The sequence below is a fragment of the Phaenicophaeus curvirostris genome, chromosome 13 (genome assembly GCF_032191515.1).
Source record: "Phaenicophaeus curvirostris isolate KB17595 chromosome 13, BPBGC_Pcur_1.0, whole genome shotgun sequence".
Taxonomy (NCBI): Eukaryota; Metazoa; Chordata; class Aves; order Cuculiformes; family Cuculidae; genus Phaenicophaeus; species Phaenicophaeus curvirostris.
In genome coordinates this window covers 9,046,766-9,061,565 of record NC_091404.1, presented here as the reverse complement: position 1 = coordinate 9,061,565, position 14,800 = coordinate 9,046,766, and the positions used below count along the sequence as shown (strand labels likewise).

The following is a 14,800-nucleotide window of genomic DNA, read 5'->3' as shown; positions in this document are numbered from 1 at the left end:
TCTGTTTTGGTCTCTTAATCTGCCTGAACATGGCCAAATAAAGGTATCTTGACCCTCAGAAATAACGTGTCCATTTGCCTTCCAGCAAAACCAGTCTGGATGAGTTCACACCATTCCATGCAAACAAAATCATTTTGAGTCAAACTAGGATAAGAAAAGCACCGAGGAATCCATAACCATGGGAGTGTTTGTCCCATTGCACCAAGGAGATGTCCCATGTTCTGTGACTAGTCTTCAAAGCCATTTGCGATTAGCCATAACAGTGTTAGTTAGAATCACATTAGCAAATAATGTTAAGCACCTAGTGCCAAGCCAAATATACTCCTTTAAGACAATCATGAAGAATCTTGTACAGATTTACTAAATGTCTCAAACACCCCACAACTGGCGTTTCATCTACAGATCCTTGTCTTTTTAACTGAATGTTCGGTGAAGGCAATGTGGTATTTTTTTCTTTAAGCTTGTATTTGCACTATTTCTTATTCAGGCTCCAAAGTAACAGCAAGCGAGCATTAGAACCAAACCAAGTAAGCCAAAGAGGTCCTGAGCAGGCAAACTGTGGGAGTCTCTGGTAGCACCTGGCAGGAAGGGGAGCAGCAGGAGCACGATGGGGAATCTCCCCAGGACTTGCAGGGAGTCGCTGCTGAACCAAACTATGCAAAGTGACAAGGGGGTTCTGCTTGTCTTCTGCTGTATGATCTGAGCCTGACTCCTGCCCAGGACTTTGCAGAGGCAGGCTAAGTACTCGCTGTACTGGGGTGGGTCCTGAGCAGCTACCTGTATGTGTAGCCCCTACCAGCATCCCACAGGGTGGGGATGGGTCTGCGATGGGCACCGTCTGTCTAACAGCACAGAGAGCTTGCCCTTGCATCACCTGTTCAGGTGTGCTCTGGGTGTCTCAGTTTAACTGAGGGCTTCCCAAGAGTGAGCCTGGAGCTGGGGTCATTCAGCTGCCGCAGCTGGAGTCCTGAACTCAGTCCTGCTGGAGCTGAGGTTTGCAATATGAAACACGAAAAGCAGGGAACGTGGCTTCAAACAGAAAACACTGTGCCATTCGCTAGCACTTTGATACAGAGACAGCGCTTAGGATAGGATAGATTTTTATATTGACTTATTTTTATGTTAAGAATGGTTAACAGGGTACAGAGTTTATTTTGTTTACAGAAAAAGGGAAATGTCTCTTAAACTTGGAATCCTGAGCAGCGTCAGAGTTTCCCCATGGGAATCTAGCTTTAATCCAAATCTGGGCTTTCAAGGAGACGCCACAGCTTAAACCAAGCTCTGCCAGTTCCACCTGTTGCATACCTGGCCTTAAGCCTCAGAAATAACATTGAGGTCTCCTATAAACTGGTTTTAAATAATTAGTTCTGGATTTGACCTTGTGGTGTTGAATACCTTTTCTAGCCCCAAACTCTAAAGTGGTGATAATGGGCATAAATTTATGGAGAGGCAATATTGCTGTGAAGGAAGATGAATGTTTTGCCACAAAGAAATACTTTTGGATGTTCCTAATGAATGTTGTTTAATTTATTTAAGAAGAATGTAACCAATATATTTATATAAAAATATATATTGCATATGCTGTTTACATTTTATCATTTGATTGAGATTTTTTTAGTATACGTCCCTATTGCTATTTTTGTTCATCAAGTATATCATCCTCTTTACCTGTTAAAACTGTAATAAATCTGCCATTGGACTGCTTATTGATTTTTTTCCCATTTGCCGTTATTTTTTAATAAATATTTGGAACTACAGCTTGGGTTTTGTTGACTCCCAGAAAGCAGATTGAATTGATAAATATAATTGAGGTCAAGCATAGCTCAGCTGCCCAGCTTAGACCTGGAAGAGAGTGATACAGTGCATCTGGGACATTGCCTTGGATTCACACGTTTTCCTTCCACCTGCCTGTGAGCCAGCGGCCTGATGCACTGCGGTCTTCCTCATCAGGGAAGAAATTTTCTCCACGCTGCCATTGGTCTCATCGCTTTGGGTCCCTCTGGGGCCTGTTGCCTTTCTTGTGTCTGTGTCTGTCCATGGAGTGTTATGGAAGCAAAGACTATGCCACATCCAGTTCCATCCCCTACACCGCAGCTGGAAAGCAAAGCACAGCTAAGCTGTGAATGGGAAGGTGTGGGAGGGGTTGTCGCAGCTTAGGGCACAAGGTGGCATTTGGGTTGTAGGGGAGGGCTGGGGACACAGAGAGTCCCCCTGGGCTGGAGGCACAGTGAGGACTGCCAGACACTTGGTGTCCTTTGAGGAGCTTTGTGAGGACAAGGTCTGCTGTGTCCAAGATCTGGTTTTACCACCTCTGTTTGGAACAGATTTTGCTGTATTCATGCAGTTCTTCAGACAACAGGTTCCGTCCATGTGTTGCAGCAATTGTATTTCCATGCTCAATGTGGTTTGGTTTTTTCCGGAGTCAGTGCCACTTCTGAAGCAGGGGTGATGAAGAGTGGTCCAGTAGTAACTGCAATGTGAGTTCTCTGTTTGATATTTTGCACAGACCAAGCACCTCATCCTGTTTCCTACCCTAATCTGTAATCTAATATATAATCATGGTATTAAGGGAGTAAAGGCATTAAAACAAAACAGTGCAAAACAACCATGCAGTAGACACCTTGAATGAACAAGCACTGTTCATTCAATGACATCCCAGAGCAGTACTGCTGCTTTTTTTACTTGTCTTTTCAAACAGATACTGGACTTTATCTGCTGCTTCCCAGTAAATCCTGTAATGCTTGGTGATATGACATGCTGAAAGCAGTGTTTATGATAGTTGCAGATCCCAAAATATCTGTCCAAGTAGAGCTGCTAGAAAACCCTTGCACAGACTTGTACCTGCTATTTCTGCCACGTGGAGCTGAAAGAATTGAACTGTCAGAAGTGAGGCAGCGTTATTCATTTACTTACTTGCGACAAAGTATAGAAGCCAGGAGATAAGATAAAAGACAAGAGGCGCGGTAATTCAACACCAGGATAAAATCTCACTTATGGTGACTGTTTAGAAATCAATATTTGTCCTATTATATTTACTTCCAAGCTTATAATTTATAATGTGAAGCCCGTCAGTAAAGAGCTGCTGCATAAGTCTTTAGAATTTTATTGGAAAAATGTAAATTACTGGGCCTAATGCAATATTTCTTACCATAAAAGCCCTGAGATAAGAAATGCAGAATGGTTTCTTCCAAGAACTCTGTGATGGGATATGCAAATTTTTTTCATTGGTGATAAGAACCATAAAATTTGTATTACTCATGAACTATGCTTGTGAATGGAAACTCCACAAGACTGTTAACTGAATTTTCATTTTATAGTGCTTGTTTATAATATCCATTATTCGTATGCTGTAAGTAATGCACTGTACAGCAGAGATAGAATTTACAGTATGAGGTCAGTTTCCAGAGCAAAGAAGGTGGGTCTGAACCATTAACTGAAATATGTTTCTATGTTTTCTCCCAAGCATGGTCTCCCAAAAGGGTTTTTAACTCAAATAATAGCTTCTAAGAGGCCAGGGAAACTTTAATGTATTTTAGATTAGCGGCAACTGCTGTGCAGTCACGGCTTGCTTAGATTACCTTTTAAATAGACTGAGCCACCGAACCATTTTATAAATCTGTCCGGTTGAAAGACATGATTTATTTTGTATGTAGAATATTTTATAGGTAACACATCTAATAAATTGTGATGCCTTTCCCTCTGCATTGTGCTCCTCCTTTGAGCAAAACTTCTGAATTTCCCTGGAATTAGGATGCAAAATTATTTCCTCCACCCTAAGCAGGCTGTTTTGCCTGCAGGGCAAAAGCTGCAGGGATGGCAGCTTGGGCACAGCTGGACCGGGCGGGGATGGGGCCCCTGGGTGGGTTGGGGGTCACACCCAAATCAAAGGATTTAAATTGCCCTGGGGAGGAGCTCTTCCTTCCCTAGCAGAGTATGGCTGGAGGAGGATGAAGGTGCTGTGGTCACCGTGTCTACCCAACTGCTGGAAGCGCCCCTGGAATGCTGTGGGGCTTCAGCATTTGGAAGTGGTGTGAAACCAGGTCTGCATCCAGTTGCAATGGGGCCTGGTGAGAATAAACCACGCGAGACACTTTGCTGAGGTAGGTGGGGGCCGTCCTGCCCCAGGAGCAGGGGTACTGAGGGAGGTGAGGCTTCCTTTTTTGGTCTAATGCTCCTTTTGCTGGAAAGTCAAAGCGTGTTTTGGAAAGCAGACATCTACTGTGGAGAAAAAAAAAACAAAACCAAACCAAAAAACAAAGAAAAAACAAAAAAGGTTGCTCTGTTCTGGGAGCTTGTGGTTTTCTCCTGCTGGTGATGATGCAGGAATTAAAGCTATAACAAGAGGCTTTTTCACTGGCAAACCCCATCCCTGTTCCTGTCTGGTGTTGGCAGAGCCCACCACGCATCCTGCCTCCACCCCACCAGTGTCTGGTCCTGCTGCAGAGCTGCTCTGTTCATGATTGTGCTAATGACAAGACCCACTGCACCCAGCTCAGCCTGAGATGTGAGAGAAACAGTAAGTATTTAGGCAATGAGCTAAGTTAAACCCAAGCTGGGTCAGTTATAGCCAAGACGTGCATGAAAGTGGTAGCAGAGCTAGAAACAGCCTTTACTTGCAAGCCTTGAGGGTGATTTCTTCCATGTGAAATCCTGTCCTGCTGTGTCCTAGACCAGAAGTTAATCTCTCTTTTCATTCTCCATTGCCATGTCTCCATCGCCTTTTCTCCATCTTCCAAGAAACACAGGTATCCCTAGGAGCCCTGGTCAGCAGGCCACACAAACAGAGGAATAGGCAGGTGAAGGAAAAAGAGCAGCATTTTGGCCTGAAGCCCTTTAGGTTCCAGAATAAGTTTATTTATGCTGCTGTCTTTGTTGCATAGAAACATGTATATTCATGCAGCTTGTGTTTTCCTAAAGGAATAAATACCAATCATAACTCACAAAGTACTGACTATACAGAAGTTCTGACTTTTCCTCTTGGGTACTTCAGAGCAGATGGAAAATGCAGCAGGTGCTGATGGTGTTTTTCTGCCCTTGGGAAAACTTGTCACAGTAACCTGTTTATCTTGTTTATTTTGACGTTTTACTACCTGAAAGTGCTCTGTAACATGTGGAGGATGGTTGGAGGTGAAGTCTTGCAGATTCACTTATACTTGAACAACTGAAAAATCAATAAGCTACAAGCAACAAAAAAAATGTCTCTTCTGTGTGTGTGGAGGAAGGCTGATATTTCTATTTTTACTGAGGAAATATCAGGCAGTGCAGGGGTTTGCACTTTGTGTATAAGTGACTGGAGAGTGTAAAATGAGCTTTGCTTAAGCTGCTTTTTCAACAGGTGACAGAAACCTCGGTTTATTTTTGGCATGTTCTTAGGAGTGCACAGAAAAAGAATGAGGGTTGGTAATACAGACACTGAAGGGTTCCTGTGCTCAGCATGCTTAAAAAGTGAAGTTTGTAGAAGATGAAAAGCAAGGCAAGCCCTGCTGATTGTTCTGCATGAGTCGAGCCCTGCACCAGGAGTAGACACTGCTCAGTGCCTTTGTACGCCTGGCTCTGTGAGAGCTCAACAATGGGGCAGCTTCCCCCCTGCTGATTTCATCTATAGATTGGAAAGATTTGGGCAGGCTTTATTCCAAGAAGGACATAGGGTTTGTTTGTAACTGTGGGTCTTTGGTCTGACAGACTGTGTTGTTCCAGATGCCAGACCTTTCCCTCACTCTGTTCTCTGATGAGAATTTTGGAAGGCAAAGAATAGTTCTTACTGCTCACTCTTTAAGAGGCAGTATCTTACAGATGCTTGTAGCTGGCTGCTTGCCTTGGAAAATGTTCACGTGCATTGTTGTTTGAGGAATTACTGTTACATACAAGTGACCCCTTTGAAGGGGCACTGAGCTGGTTGTTGAAAGAGCGTAATAGGTGGGATGGTAATGGCACAATCCCTCAATATTCATGCTTTGTGGAGTATAGTAACCAGGCTTTTGGGTAAAGAAGGAATTGTGCCTCTCCAACTGCACTGTTGTCTGGGGCTTATTATAGACTGGGATGAACATGACATGGCCTTCCTGAAGGAAATTTTTATAGGTCTTTCCAGTTCTAAACATTTGTCTTTTGATTTGGTCAGAACTCAGAGCTCTTCACAGTTGCATCTGAAATTCATCTTTCTTTGAGCTGTTGATGTAAAATGAATCTCAAACAACTGTCTGAATTCAGAGCTTTCAGCAGAAAGGGGTATTGTTAACTCTCCAACAGATATTAATATTAGCCATCAAACCTCTTAGCTGCTAATTGAATGGACTGTTTCTATGTTATGTGTAAATCCATCCATATTTTTACTTTGCAGCCAGACAGAATTGCATTAAGGCACTTTAGTGACTGTAAAGCAGCAGCAGGCATTTTTGGGGTATTTTGCGTTTAGTGAATTATATCAGGATCTTGCCCTGATTACTAAATACTTTAATGATGTGCCTAGTAGAATTTATTTTTGTTTTGAAGGGACATTAAGATGATAAATAGCTCAGCAAAGAAGAATAAATTGCAGCTTAGCTTAGAGGTGGTGCTTGAATCTTGAAGTCCATAGTTGCTGTAGTTATTACAAGAATATGTCAAAGGAGCTAGATAACTTTGTATACAAGCCTATTTGTCAAACTTATTGCATATCAAATACTGATTTAAACTGCAGTTCCTTTATATGATCAATGCGGAAAGGCTCCCTTTTCCCAGCTTCTGTTCTTATAGCTTTTTAGTTAGTAGCTGGCATTGGCTGTTTTTTTTGTTTGGCGTCAACTTGAATGGATGCTGCCTAGTGGTTGAAGTGGAGGACTGAGTAGAGGTGACAAGTCAGGAGATCTTGCCTCTCTTTGTGCCTCTTTCTCACTTGTTTTGTGACCTTGAAATGAAGCATGCTATAGTTTTTTCCCTTTGGTACAGAGGTTTGGTTAATTGTGCTGCAAAGCACAGAGGATGGGACAGCTAACGCTTATCTGAGGGAACTGCGCGATGATTAAGCCTTAATTCATTATACCATTTCTTTCTTTCTCATTAACCCAGCTGAAGCTGTACCTTTGACATGAAGATTAAAGATGAACATCATTCTTAGAAGAGCAGGGGTCTGAATAAGTCGGCTGCAACAAGGCTTTGCAGATCCCCTTGCTCTTGATGGTTCATATGTAAATATGGATTTGCTTGGGGGGATAATAACTTGTCAACAGCAGCTGTCACACAACACGGGGAAGTTACCTTAGCAGGACACCTGGATGTCAAACACTGTGGGCAGAAATATCCCCAGGTACCCAAATAGGGGTGTTAGCTGCTCAGACTTAAAGGAACAGGATCCTTTGGTGCGTAACAGAGGGACAGAGACTGTTGTGAGAACAGTCAAATGCAGTGGTGGAAAGACAGACCAGATCTGCGTGCCATGTTTATTTTGATTAAATGTGTAATTATCAGTAGCAGATTAGAGTCCAGTCAAGCTAATTCATAATTTCCCTCATGATATTTGAGTTGCTTGAAGTCATTCATAGGACTGATTTTATTTTAGTTTATTTGTTGTTCATATTAATGTGTACTGTCTGATTCTGATGTATGCAGGCAGTTTCCTTGGTGAAAATTATTAGTAGTAATGAAACATTATCAGATTCACTGCAATATTATTAAACTGTACTGAGTAATTCTCCCTCCAGAGCCTGGATCATGCATATCTATTTGTGGATTAAACTCCTACTACAGTGTAGCAGGGAGAAAACAGTAGGTACAACCTTTTTTCCTTGTTTCCCAGCAGAGTGAACAAGACTGATTTCACTGAAAGCTGTGGTTATGCTAAAATAACACTAGTGTAGGAGAACTGGGCCAAATCCAGTATGATTTTTTTATCGGTTAGAAATTAGAACAGTTGGAGTTTTTCTAAGTTATACTAATGGCAACAAGAAACACAAGTGAGAAGTGATTTAATGATACAAGTATAAATAAATGAAACCAATGCTAGATTCCTCCAGGACTTAATGTGCAGGAAAAATTAACAATACTTGTGATGTTTGGGAAGAAAAAGTAACATGTTCAGCTGGCATGGGGCTGGCAATTTGGCTGGAGCTGGCATGCAGATGCAGCAAACTTTTTTAAAAAGCAATATAGGAGTTGTAGTCTGTGTGGGACTGGAGGTCCTGATTCCTTCTGGTATTAAAAATTCATTTCTGTACTCTACAAAACTGCATCATCTCTGAATTGGATATCCTTAAATCTAATGGGTAACTGCATTTGGAGAGAGAGATCAGAGTTACTGCATTTATATATGTATATACACACACACACACATATGCACAGTGGTAACGGTGTTACTGCTGGAGTCTTTCAGTTTGAAGAAATGTGGCAGGTTGTTGTGTGAACTAATGATACGTTCATGTAGAAAATGTATATTTTAAACTGGAAAGAAAACCTGTCAAAAGTGAGCTATTATAACTTGTGCTCTAGAAATATATTTTATCACTTGTCACAATTAGTAGCAAAATCACATCCACTGCTTCAGTTCATCAGCTAGATCAAGTTCCTGCTGCTTATAATTCACTTGGGGTGGATTTTGTGTGAATGGGACAGGATGCCTTAGGGGTAAATGTTTTGCAGGCAAGTTCACAGCTACTATGAAATATGATTTAGTAGTGGACGTGGTATGATTTAGTAGTGGAATGGTTGGATTTGATGATCTCAAACGTCTTTTCCAACCCTGTGATTCTATGAAATATTCAATTATAGCACTTGCTGGGTTTCATTATTCAGAAAGATATCTAGAGCATTTGTAACCATGCTTTCCTAAATTATTCAACTGCTTTTTAGGGCCATATTCAGCTGGGTGAAATTCAGCCTAAGTACCTGTGTCTGGTCTTTACTGGTGCTGGCTTCAGACAAACCGCTTGTGCAGTGACTTCCCTGGGTCTTTGCCACGTGCCTTAGGTATCTGCTTCTCTCCATTGCCCTGTCACTGGTGTGCGTGGTTTCAGTGCTCAAATATGGCCCTAAAAGGATATGTTCCATTTGATTTAGGCAAGAATCCTGAGAAACGCAGACTTCCCGTAACAGTAAGGCTAGATCATGTCAGCACGAGGCTAGGCTGGTCTTTAAGCCTGGCTCCTGCTGGACTGGCTTTAGTTCTAGTGGAAATATCAGAATATTACTGTTATGCCAGTAAAGAATAATTAACGTTATATCCCTTTCTTAAAGAGAAGTGCAATAATTTCTTCGTTTGACTTACTGCTAATAAGCAGCTGGTTAAATCGGCTATTAAATCAGGGGAATTTAAGGTTCCATTTTATTCCCTCTATTCTGTTAACAGTGGAGGGTAATAAGAAAAATGGAAAAAGCAGCACCAGTAAAGTTTTCAAAGCTGAAAGTGAACAGTTTTTACCCTGAGGACTCTCTGGCTGTGGCATCTACATGCTCGGTTGGACAATATCCCTGCAGTTGCTTATGCCAGAGGCATCGTCGCTGTGGCTGGGGACTGATGGTTTGGCCAGTGGAATGCTCTTCTGTCAGAATACTTCGCAGCACCCAACACTGCTTGGGAAAGTCTGTGGAAAAGGCTTTGATAGACAACAAAACCCTGGTCAATGCTTATCTGATGTTTATTTCTAGGCCTTTTCTTGTCAGGGAAAAATAGTCCTAGTTCCTAGTGGTAGGAAATGGGGACTACTGAGTCTGGAGGAAAAACTGGAATGCCAGTGGAAAAACAGTAATGCCAGCATTACTGTTTCACTCTTTCCTTGTCTCCTCTGCTGTGTGATTGGCTGGATCTGTCCAGTTCCAGATTGAGGGGCTACCTGGAGCATGAGTGACCGAGTGGCTCACTGTTGTGGGACTCGAGCAAAGCTGAGTGCGAAAAGAGATAAGCCAACCAGGTTTTTCCAGTGAGGAGGTGAAAAATTGCACTTATTGATTACTTTTTAGGGCGAATCAATTGTAAAAAGAACCAAAAAGACCCTTTTTATTATAACATTATTAAGACTTAACTTGGGCAAGCTGCCAAAATAGCCATTACTGTACTTTGGTGTTTCTTAGGCTGCATATTAGACAGGGTTAAGAGGTGAAACCATTTGTTACTTGCTTTAATATCAAAGTAATATAATTTATATGTCCTGTAATACTCAGTAAGGCTAGACTCTTTGAAGTGCTTAGAAAAGCTCAATTATTCATGCTCTATATTAACATCGATATTTCATGGTAAAGTTAGAAGCATTTATGTGAGCCTGGTGAGATTTTAAAGCCTCCTTTATTTTGTGTTGATTTAGGGAAAGAATACAACTTTGGAAACAGACCTATAGTTTGATGCCTCGGACTTGATTCATGTGAAGTCGTTCTGCACAGTTAGAGCTTTAAAGCAAGATGATGGGACCATGCTGTGCTTGATTCTAATCATGGTGCAGATTCCTCTTGTAAATATGACATGGGACATGGAGTTCTTGAGACATGCTGATAAATCTTGCTGTTAACTTAGCAGGAACCTGGAGCAGATCCCGTTCTGGGTGATGTTCAACTCAGCACCTCAGTTTTGAGATGTTTGTGCACACAATTACTAATAATGTAGAGGCCCAGAGGGAAGCTTTGCTGAAGTACAGGGCACACATCCCAGCAGTGTTATTCAGATGCCTTGTTAATCTTTAGGTTCTAATCTTGGAGGGTCGCATGATCTCAACTGAAAAATAAGATAGAGGTAGTTGCTCTGGCTGTGTGCAAAAGGTGCCTAATGGTTTCAGTCTTGGCTCTACTGTGTTCAAACTTATAAGCCTGTATTTGAACTTAAGTAGTTTATTCTAGTTCTGGGAAGGAGAGATTTTAAATCCCTAGCGTATCCTGAATTCCTCTCTTAGCAAGCACCATCATCAAATTTGGATAAAGGGAAAGAGCATTTCAGAAAATACAGGCAGCATAGAACCTGATGGTTTCTACAGGGACAAGGTACATTGAGGTACCAAAGAGCTTCCACTGGAGGAGCTGTGATGTTTTAGCCCTCAAATGTCATGGAGTATAATTTCCCTCTGGCATGCCCTGATCCTAACAGTGGGATGTTGAAGGAAGATGTGGCAGGAGAGAAAGATGCACAAAAACACTGTCTTTTCCACTGAAACATCCCAGCCTTTCCATTAACCAAAGTATTTCCATTCTTTGAAGATGCCATCCTTGTCTGAGCTCTAATCCTCTCCCTGGTTTATTAAGAAAAAAAAAATTGCTTTTTGGCTAATCTGATTCTGATCAGGTCACAGCTATTAAAAGAAACAAAAGCCCAAACAAAACAAATCCCCTTTCTGAAATCTTTTCTTCATGGCATGGTTCAGCTTTGATTTTGGTGATTTATTAGAGCTGCAGTGTTCACACTGCTGTAATCAAAGGCTGGTTGATACTTCAATACAAATCTCGATTCCCAAGAGTCTTGTAACTTGCCTGAAAACAAGTAAGTAGCTGCCGTCCTGTTAAACTGAGGAACTGTCAACTGAGGAATTATAAACTGAGGAATACTAATGCCTTCTCCTCCCTCTTCCTCTCCCTTCCTGCTCATTGCTTCCCCCAACACTCTTTCCAAAATTTATGCGTATTGCAAGAAATCAAACAGTTGGTGTTGGCAGAAGGGAATGTACAAGGGGCCACTTTGGTTGTGGAGGATCCTCTGTGTCCCCACCACTTATAATTGCAGCAATCTATTTTACACAAGCTTCATAAGCAGAATAAAAATCTATCTTAAAACCAGAAAAGATGATGTTCCCTTTCCAGCTCCTAAAAGGCTGAAGTGCCTTCCCTAGTTTCCAGTGAAAATGAAAACTTTCCTGCATATGTCAATGTTTTTGTTACATTGTTCTTCATCTTAGGTAGCTTTATTTCCCCATCTTCAATGTGTTTGTCTCACTGTTTTATTCCAATAAAGTTGCTATATCTATCTGTACTTGTGCCTTGGTTAATGTTGTCAGGTGATGTTTCCACATCAGGTAATGCCAGAAGAATAAAATAGGAGAAATTAAGCTCTTGTGCTTTGTGTATTTCTACTTACCTGGGGTGGTGGGAAGCCTTGTTTGGAGCAGCATCTCTTCCTGCCTTTGGGAACAAGTGACAGAGCAGAGGGGAATATGTACTGCTGGGAATGTGACCTGGTTTTGCTGTGCACAGCTGCCTTGTGTGTGTTTCACTCAGTTTTATAAGCATTAGTGACATCTAAACAAATGATGGTCAGTAGAAAAACAATTGCAACCCAATTGCAACCTTAAATATTGCTCTAGAACTAAAGATGGCCCCTACCTTTTGGGTCTTTTCCTGCTTGTCGAGGGTTTGGAGAAGTCCTATGAAGAACCACCAAGTATGCTTTAACAGTGACTTTTCCAGTGATTCTCCTCAGTGCTCTGCAGTGTCAGAAATGGCTCCAAAGGTTAAAAAAATAATTGGCCCCAGAATATGGGTTTGCCCTGGCTGCAAATCTGGTCAAGTAAGAAGTGTCAAAAAAGGGAAAAAACTGATGTCAGCTTGCTTCAGAGTCAATTGGAATGTCCAATAATAACTTTTTAAAGAAATGATGCTTAAATCTCTATTGATGTCCCTGAAGGTATATCAGTATGTAGTACTGACTGACTACAGCAAAAGATGAGACAAATATGTGCTAGCAAATCTGTCCTTCTGTATCAGTTTTCCTTTTGTTAACTGCTGATGATAATGCTTTCTTTGCATATTTGTCTTGAGTTACTACATTCTCTTATTTAAAGAAGGTTTGATTTTTGCTGTTATCTTGCAATGATATCCAGTGCTATTAGGCTCAAACTTAGCTGCAAGTATTAGGTTCTGTTCCAGGGCTCGAACTAATTGATGTCAGTTTTCATTTTGTGAATCCCTGACTATGTGGATGTGTTTGTATATATACAAATGTACAGAATGGCTGTCTAAAGTGTCATGTCACTGGTGTCTGTAGGAAGTGCTGGGATCTCTCATGAAGCATCTTAATTAGTTTTGCCTTTCATGTTGACATCTTAAATTCTAAGCTTGAGTTGTGTGTTAGCCTTTTTTCCCCTTGTTTGTCAAAATAGAACAACTTCTTCAGAGCAGAACATAATGCAAATGCTAATTAAAACTGGCAAGTTAAATTGATGTCACCTATTTCAATTGTAAAAAAAAAAAAAATCAAACCTGAGTAACAAAAATCCATTCTGGCCTTGTTAAAGTTGACTGAACCTTGATTACTGAAAACTATGGGCACAGTGAAAAACTCTGTTTTGCTTTTTCTGGTTTTTGAGGTAGGAGGCAGTCATCCCATGATTCCAGAGAGAAGAGCTGTTGCCTGGGGAGGGGGAAAGACAACAATTCCACCCTCCTAGCTTTCTTTCAAAGCTACTGTGCTGCGCTTTGCAAGAAATGGCTTGGACGTATCTGTTGGTAGATTATCTTTGGCCAGATGTGCTTCCACAAGCTGATGTCTCCAAATTGCATGTGCGAGTGTTGAGACTGGTAGTCATCATCTCTCTCTCCCTCTCTCTCTCCAAAGTGCTACTGGGAGGGACTATTCAGAAGGAGCTCCTTGGTTTGAGCCTCACAGTTTGTAACCCATGAGTGTAGCCCTTGCCAGTACAGGCAGACCAGTGAAACCAGCCTCCTTTGGTTGCTGTTTGTCAAGGGAATAAAACAGGTGCTGCCCACAGAGTACTGACTGTTGTCATAACTGACAGGAGCGTGGGAGTTCTCTTTGTGTAGCAGTGGCTGATAATTACTTCTTTCCCTCTCTCCCTGAGAGGCAGAAGGTGGTGCAGGCACCTAATTATCACAAAAACTTAGGGAGGTTTTTTTTTTTCAGTTCGGATCTGGCTTTCTTCCATAACAGAGCACTGCATCATTTCCAGCGCATCCTGGTGCTGTGCTGATGGTGTAAACCTGCTGAATGGCCCAATAAGTAGTAAATGCCTACAGTTATTTGATGTGTGTTCACCTGATGGTGAGACGTGTAGATGCTAAGAAGAAAATTCTGATGTGAATATACACCTTGTGTTCAGTGCAACCCTAACATGCATCTCCCTTTATACATGAGGATATATTGGATACACTCTGCTCATGTCTTAAAAGAATAGCTGCAGAATGATTATTAGTGCCTTATATTCCCTTTCACTCTGTATGCACTGCTAATAATAGCTATTTATATATTTCTTTTCTTCACATATCTTGGGAGGACTCTTCCACTGCTTTCCAAAATCTTGGTTCTTTCTCGTGGCCATCACCCTTCAAGCCTTTAAGCCACCCCTGGGACCCATCACTGTCAGATTCAGTGTCCAGTGAGTTGCTGGTTACTGGAATGGTCCCTAGGCCAGTGGGCTTTTCCTTATTCTGTTCTCATCCCTGCTTGCCTGGGAAGTAAAGGCTGCTAGGAAAGCAAGGCAGCCATTCCCTTTTACTTCCTCCAAACCAAACCCTGTTGTCCTGTTGGCATGAAGGAATATTACTCGGGGGAAAAACTCATTGCTGCTCTTTGGCTTTTGGGTTTTTTATGGCTTAAAAAAAAAAAAGGTGAATAAAAATTCTTCTATCTTCCTGAACCCTTGTAGCTTATTGTTGTGACCGAAATGGGCTGGCTCTCTGTAGCTTGATTATTCTGATAAATCCAAGCAATTTTCTAAACAAATTCCATACTTGTTGGCTAAAAGTTGTTTACAAGACTTTCAGTACACAAAACACTTGAGAGAAACTCCATGACACTCCAGGGATGCAGGCTGTTATAATCCATTTCGATGGATGAGACTCAGAGGGTGTTGCTGTGGCAATGTGCTGAAGGTAAATAATGGCTCCTATTTTTTTGGTG

General features: G+C 41.5%; 1 long non-coding RNA gene across 1 annotated transcript in view; it reads left to right on the top strand.

The window, feature by feature from the left end:
- The window catches only part of LOC138726210 (uncharacterized), a 219,331-nt gene that overhangs the window by 100,435 nt on the left and 104,096 nt on the right, over nt 1-14,800 (top strand). The gene's annotated exons all lie outside the window — the stretch shown is intronic.